The sequence below is a fragment of the Globicephala melas genome, chromosome 15 (genome assembly GCF_963455315.2).
Source record: "Globicephala melas chromosome 15, mGloMel1.2, whole genome shotgun sequence".
Lineage (NCBI taxonomy): Eukaryota > Metazoa > Chordata > Mammalia > Artiodactyla > Delphinidae > Globicephala > Globicephala melas.
Window position 1 is genome coordinate 23395883 of NC_083328.1, and position 5702 is coordinate 23401584.

At 49.0% G+C, this 5702-nt stretch overlaps 1 protein-coding gene across 1 annotated transcript in view; it reads left to right on the plus strand.

The window, feature by feature from the left end:
- Positions 1–5702, plus strand: part of SYT17 (synaptotagmin 17) — a 104105-nt gene that overhangs the window by 87039 nt on the left and 11364 nt on the right. The gene's annotated exons all lie outside the window — the stretch shown is intronic.

Sequence of the window (5702 nt, forward strand, 5' to 3'; positions counted from 1 at the left end):
TTTCCAAGACAGAAATGACGGCTGCTTCCTGTCCTCCCCACAAGAAGCTTATATTTCTATTTAACTCTTGGGGCCTTACTGTATGCTAAGCCCAATACCTGCACAGTCTTGTTTAGTTCTCACAACAACCTTTTGACAAAGAAGCTATTATTATCCCCATTTTCCAGGGGAGGAAAGTAATGCTTTTTTCTATAAAACTATTTGCTTGTTCAGGGCAAGAGCCATGGCTACTTAGCTTTCTATTGGCCATGCCCAATAAAAGGGGCTTGACCTAGGTAACCCCCTGTGGGCTGAGATGGCGTCACCCCTTCTGGCCACATTGGGCATTGCAGGGTCCCCTCGTGGGTCCCTCTGGTGTCTCTCACTCTGGAGTGGAGATGGCATGAAGGTCAAGGGGGAAAGGCTGGGAGGTTGAGTTAGGTTATGTTTGTTAGGAGACAAAAGGAGAAACTTTTCCCTCTCTATAAAATGGCTTCCTTCCTGTGGTTGTACAGAAGAGGATAAAAGTATGAGAGAACAAACAGAATGAGGAAAGACAGAAACAGGACAGGCATTCAGGACCAGAGATGAGGTTATACGGTGATTGGGCCCGTGGGCTTTGGAGCCAGAGAGGCCATGGTTCAAACCCCAGGCCCAGCACACCCTACCTGTGCCCTCACACAAGCCGCGGAGCTGCTCTGGGCCTCAGTTTCCTCATTACCTTACATTGGGCACTTCAGAAGCCGACGTTGAGGCAAGGACTCGGCTGCCAGTGGGAGGTGAGCCCAGGACGCGTAAATGGAAGGATAAGTCAGGGGAAGGAGAAAGGCAAAGGCTGCTTTAACTGGCATTGTGGGCAGCTGGGGCTCAGTCGTGCTGGGGGCCCACATAGAATACGCTTGAGAATGATCGTTATGGGGAAGCTGGACTATTTAACTACTGCCCCTCGTCTCTCAGAGCCTGAGGGTACAGCCCCGGAGGCGTTCAGTGATTGGCAATTTAGGACTGTCCTGTGTGGGCTGAGCCAGCTTGGGTAGCCCTGAGAACTCCCCGGGCAGAGAATGAGGGGCATGTGCCTGAGCAAGTGAGCTGTCCCTCCGCATGGCCCAGCCCACCTCAGCATCGGGGGAACTCAGGTGGCCGAGGGCTGGGAGTGGGGCATCCCCAGCATCTGCTCCCCTGATTTACAATAACCACAGGGCTGACTAGGCACCGTGCCAAGTGCTAAGCATCTCATTTAGTCCTCATGCAGCACCCCACGTGAGAGGTGTTCTTATTCCTCTTTTATAAATGAGGAAGCCGAGGTTTCCTGGGATTGAGTGGCAAGCGAGCATTAGAGCTAGAATGCCAGCCCAGGCCCAGCTGACTCTAGAGCCTGATATGGGCTAAACTGTATCTCCCCCCAAACTCACATACTTCATGAAGCCTTAACCCCCAGTACCTCAGCGTGTGACTGTATTGGGAGGTAGGCTCCTTAAAGGCAATTAAGATTAAATGAGGTCATCAGGGTGGGCCCTAATTCAATACGACTGGTGTCCTTATATTAAGGGGAAATTAGGACGCAGAGACAGACACACAGAGGGAAGACGGCATCTACAAGCAAGGAGGGAGGCCTGGAGACCCAGGCCAAGGAGAGCTCCTTCCTTCCCAGCCTCAGAAGGAAGCAACTCTGCCAACACCTGGACTTCAGACTTCCGGCTTCCAGAACTATGAGGCTATGAAGCTCTGTTATTTAAGCCACCCAGTTTGTGGTCCTTTGTTACGGCAGCCCTAACAAACTCATATAGAGCTGGTGTGGCTGACCGCTCTGCTGGGCTGTTTCATCTGAAAATAGGATGACCGTTCTTACCCCATAGGGTTGTATGTGACGTGAGGGTTAGCCGGGATAAATGCCTGCAAAGGCTTAACACACAGCACTTGATGGCTATTCCTACTGGGCACACATCAGGCAATGTTTGCTGAGTGACTGGAGAGAACAGCAGAAGCACAGATGTCAGAGCCATCCACGTCTCCAAGGATAGTTTGTCAGGTGATGAGGGAAATGTGTTGAAAGGTGAAGAAATGACTTGGTTTCTATAGAAACCTGGACCCCAGGTGCCTTATTGTGGGCCACCTGCCCGGTTTAATTAGCATCCTCCTTCTCCTCGGCCAGGAGGTGAGAAAGGAGGTGCATGGGCCACCTACACACCCTCTGGGGTGCGGGGACCTGAGTTCAAAGGAAGGAGGTAGAGGAGAAGCGGTGGTGTCAAGTTTTAAATCTGCATCTATTTTCCCAGGGCTCATCTTGAGCTGTCTCATCTCTGGGGACTCCAGATCCCCTCAGGACTCCAGTCTACCCCTGGGACTTGACAGAAGCTATGACCTCTGCCCAGCCCTGCCCAGATGTGCTGGTTCCCAGGGCACCAGGAACAGCTGTTTTGGGTACTGATACTTGACTCCCAGAAATCTGGGAATCACTGCAGGGAAAGAGGAAGAGTTCCTTTCCTTTCTGGGTGGCCTGTCTTCCACCGCCAGTGGGATACCTTTTCTTTTTTCATGGTCAAAAATACCATTTAAAAGAATCCAGGAATGAGCACCACTAAGTAAAAATTTAAAACTTATGTCTAGAAAAGAGACTGGAAGACATTGCCCTGAAGGTTGCAGGGGTTAACTTTTGGGAAGTGGTTTTGCTTCTCAATTTTATACCTTCCTATTCAGTTTTTTTGAAGGTTCCATAGTGATGTAATGGTAGTTAACATATATTGAGCATTTATGGGTCAGGCATTGTTCTAAGCACTTGTATGAGGAAAAGTATTGATTTGTCCCCATTTTTCGGATGAGGAAACTGAAGCTAAGATGGATTAAATAATCAGTGTGTGGTCACACAGAAGCAGGTCTGGAATTTGAACATAGATACAGATGTGCCTGGATTGAAAGGCATGAAATAAACTAGCCTCTATTGTCCCTTTTATGATGGTGGTGAGGGGAAGGGAACTTTGTTTTACTTACTGGTAAATAAATGACAATTTTAAAAAGCTAAGAAACTAAAGGAGACAGATAGATAGGCAGACAGATGATAAGAAGAAAGAAATAGATCTTCACCAAACCCCCAGGCCACCATGAGCACAGTGTGTGTATGCGTGTGTGTACGCATGGGTCCGGGTGGGGGTGGGGTAGAGTAATGTCTTTAAGAACCCAGAAAATACATACTGTGTTACAGAGAGACCTCTACAACCTCCAAATGGCAGCAAAGATCCTGTTTGTTAAGTGAATAAATTGTCTATTTCCTAGCCAGTAAACTTGAGGTCTAGAGCAAGGGGTGGCAAGCTATGGCCTGTGGGCCAAATCCAGCCCACTGCTCGTTTATGTAAATAAAGTTTTATTGGAACCTGGCCAGACCCATTCCTAAAGCCTTTCACAGAGTTGTGACAGAGACCATGTGCGCTGCAAAGCCACTACTATCTGGCTCTTTACAGAAAAAATTTAAAGTTGCTGCTATGTAGGATGAATAAGTCTGGAGATGTGAGGTACAGCATAATGATTGTAGTTCATCACACTGTACTGAACACTGGAAATTTCCTAAGGAGTAGATTTCAGGGGCACTCACCACACACAAAAGTAACCCTGTGAGGAGATAATATGTTAATTAGTTTGACTGTGGTATCATTTCACTATATATATGTATATCACATCATCATGTTGTACGCCTTAAATACAAACTATTTTTTTAAAAAATAGAATTTTTTAGAAACTTTGCCTACCCCCGTCTAGAGCAATGCTTCATAACATTAATGTACATAGGACTCCCTGGGGATCTAGTCAAAATGCAGATTCCGATTCAGCAGGCCTGGGGTGGGGCCTGAGGTTCTGCATTTTTAACGAGCTCCGAGGAGATTCCGATGCTGCTGGTCCGTGGACCACACTTGGGAATGAGCGTGTCACAAATACTTTACATGTTTCCATCCAGAGAGGGGGCATGAACCAGCTTACCCAAACCTCCAGCCGTCACATACTGTATTATCAGCACAGGTCATTTAGGAGGTTTATTTGCCAAATCAAAGGCTCCTCCACTTTTCAAAAGTATTTCCAGCGGCCTGTGTCTGACGACCCTCCTTTTCCCCCTGGTTCATTCACGCAGAGGGTGTTTGATTTCCATGACAGCAGGGGCCTCTAAGTGCAGTCAGCACACCCGATGATGGGGAGTGGGGAGAAAGCCTTCCAACTTTCTTCCATTTTTATAGTTTGTATCAACTTTTTAAAAAAGTCAGTTTGGGGGAGGGCTGTTTTATAACAGACACGATGCACATCACTTATATAATAAACATATGTCATTTATAAATAAATAAGTGTGCATGCTCTGGGGTGCCTCATCGCAAAGCTTTGAGACAACGGGTAGACGGGAGTTACGCCATGGCTGAAACTGGGCCTGGGCTGTGCTCGTAGCCTGAGTCAGGCCTTGGCAGGCTTTCAGCCCCATGTGGGCCGGCAAAACACGCTGCATGGGCACGAGTTTTATTCCTCACAGGCACAGCGGCAGGTGTTCCAGAGAGAAAGTGAGCGACTGGGACACGCTTGAGCCCTTGTGAATGCCAGCCACACGAAGTGTCAGGGCACCTGGCTGAGCACTTCGGGAGAGAAAGGAGGGAGTGTGCAGGGAAAGCCAGGAAAAGACCTGCACTGGATCAATGACAATCATAGCAAAATTTGCTGTCAGGTAGTCAACACCTACTACTAGCCAGCTTCTATGCTAAGTATTACAAATTATTACATTTAATCTTTGTGAGGTAGGTACTGTTATTATCCCCTATTTTATAAAGGAGGAAAGTGAGGCTCAGAGAAGCAGAGGATACACAAAGACTGAGTTTTAGAGGTATCAATTCATAAATGCAGTGAGATTCCAATGAAACACCAGCGGATCTATTTTAAGTTTGAACACGCTAGAACTGTACACTAATGATAACGTTTGCCTGTTTTTGGTGAACACTTCCTCTGTGTCGAGAACCTTCTACCGGCACATCCTTTAACCTCCAAGAGACCCTGCAGGAGATGACGGGCCTGCCCTTCCTCCTCGCTGCGGGGAATCCAATGCCCTGGAGCTGGGCCGACACGTTGGGGCCCCGCTGAGCCAAAGCACTGAGGCCCCCCGCCCGCAGGGGGAGCCCTTTCTCAGCTCCGCGTAATTGTTCCCGTGTGCAAAGGAGGCCTAATTCTTGTCAGATCTTCAGATTCGTAGCAGAGGCAGAAATCTCGACTTATACTTAAAATCTCCTGATCTTACACCCTGACAACGAATTTTTAGAAATTTTAAAACACAGCATGGACCCAACACATCACATCCACGGGTGAGCTCGCTTGGGCCCAGGAGGCCTCTGCCCTAGATGCTGACTTGTATTTTTACCTTCTGGTACTATTTCCTCCCAGGGCTCCATGATGCTTTATCTGCTGTGCCAGGCGGGGACGTGCGCGCCGCTATTGTCCCATCTTACAGAGTCTCAAGGGAGGCAAGCACGTGCCCAAGGCCACTCGGTGGCTCGGAAGCAGGGCTGCGCTTCCTCTGAGTTCTCCGAAGGGGGCCGGCCAGGGGCGGTTTTCAGGCTGTCACTCTGAGCTGGCCGCGGCCGTGCAGGGAGGAAACAGGAGTCAGGGGAGGGGCGGGGGAGGAGACTGGGGTCTACCCAGTGCTCCTGAGCTCTGGGCAGGAGAGCCGTCCGGACTCGAGCTCCCACGGCAGGGCCTCTCTCCTC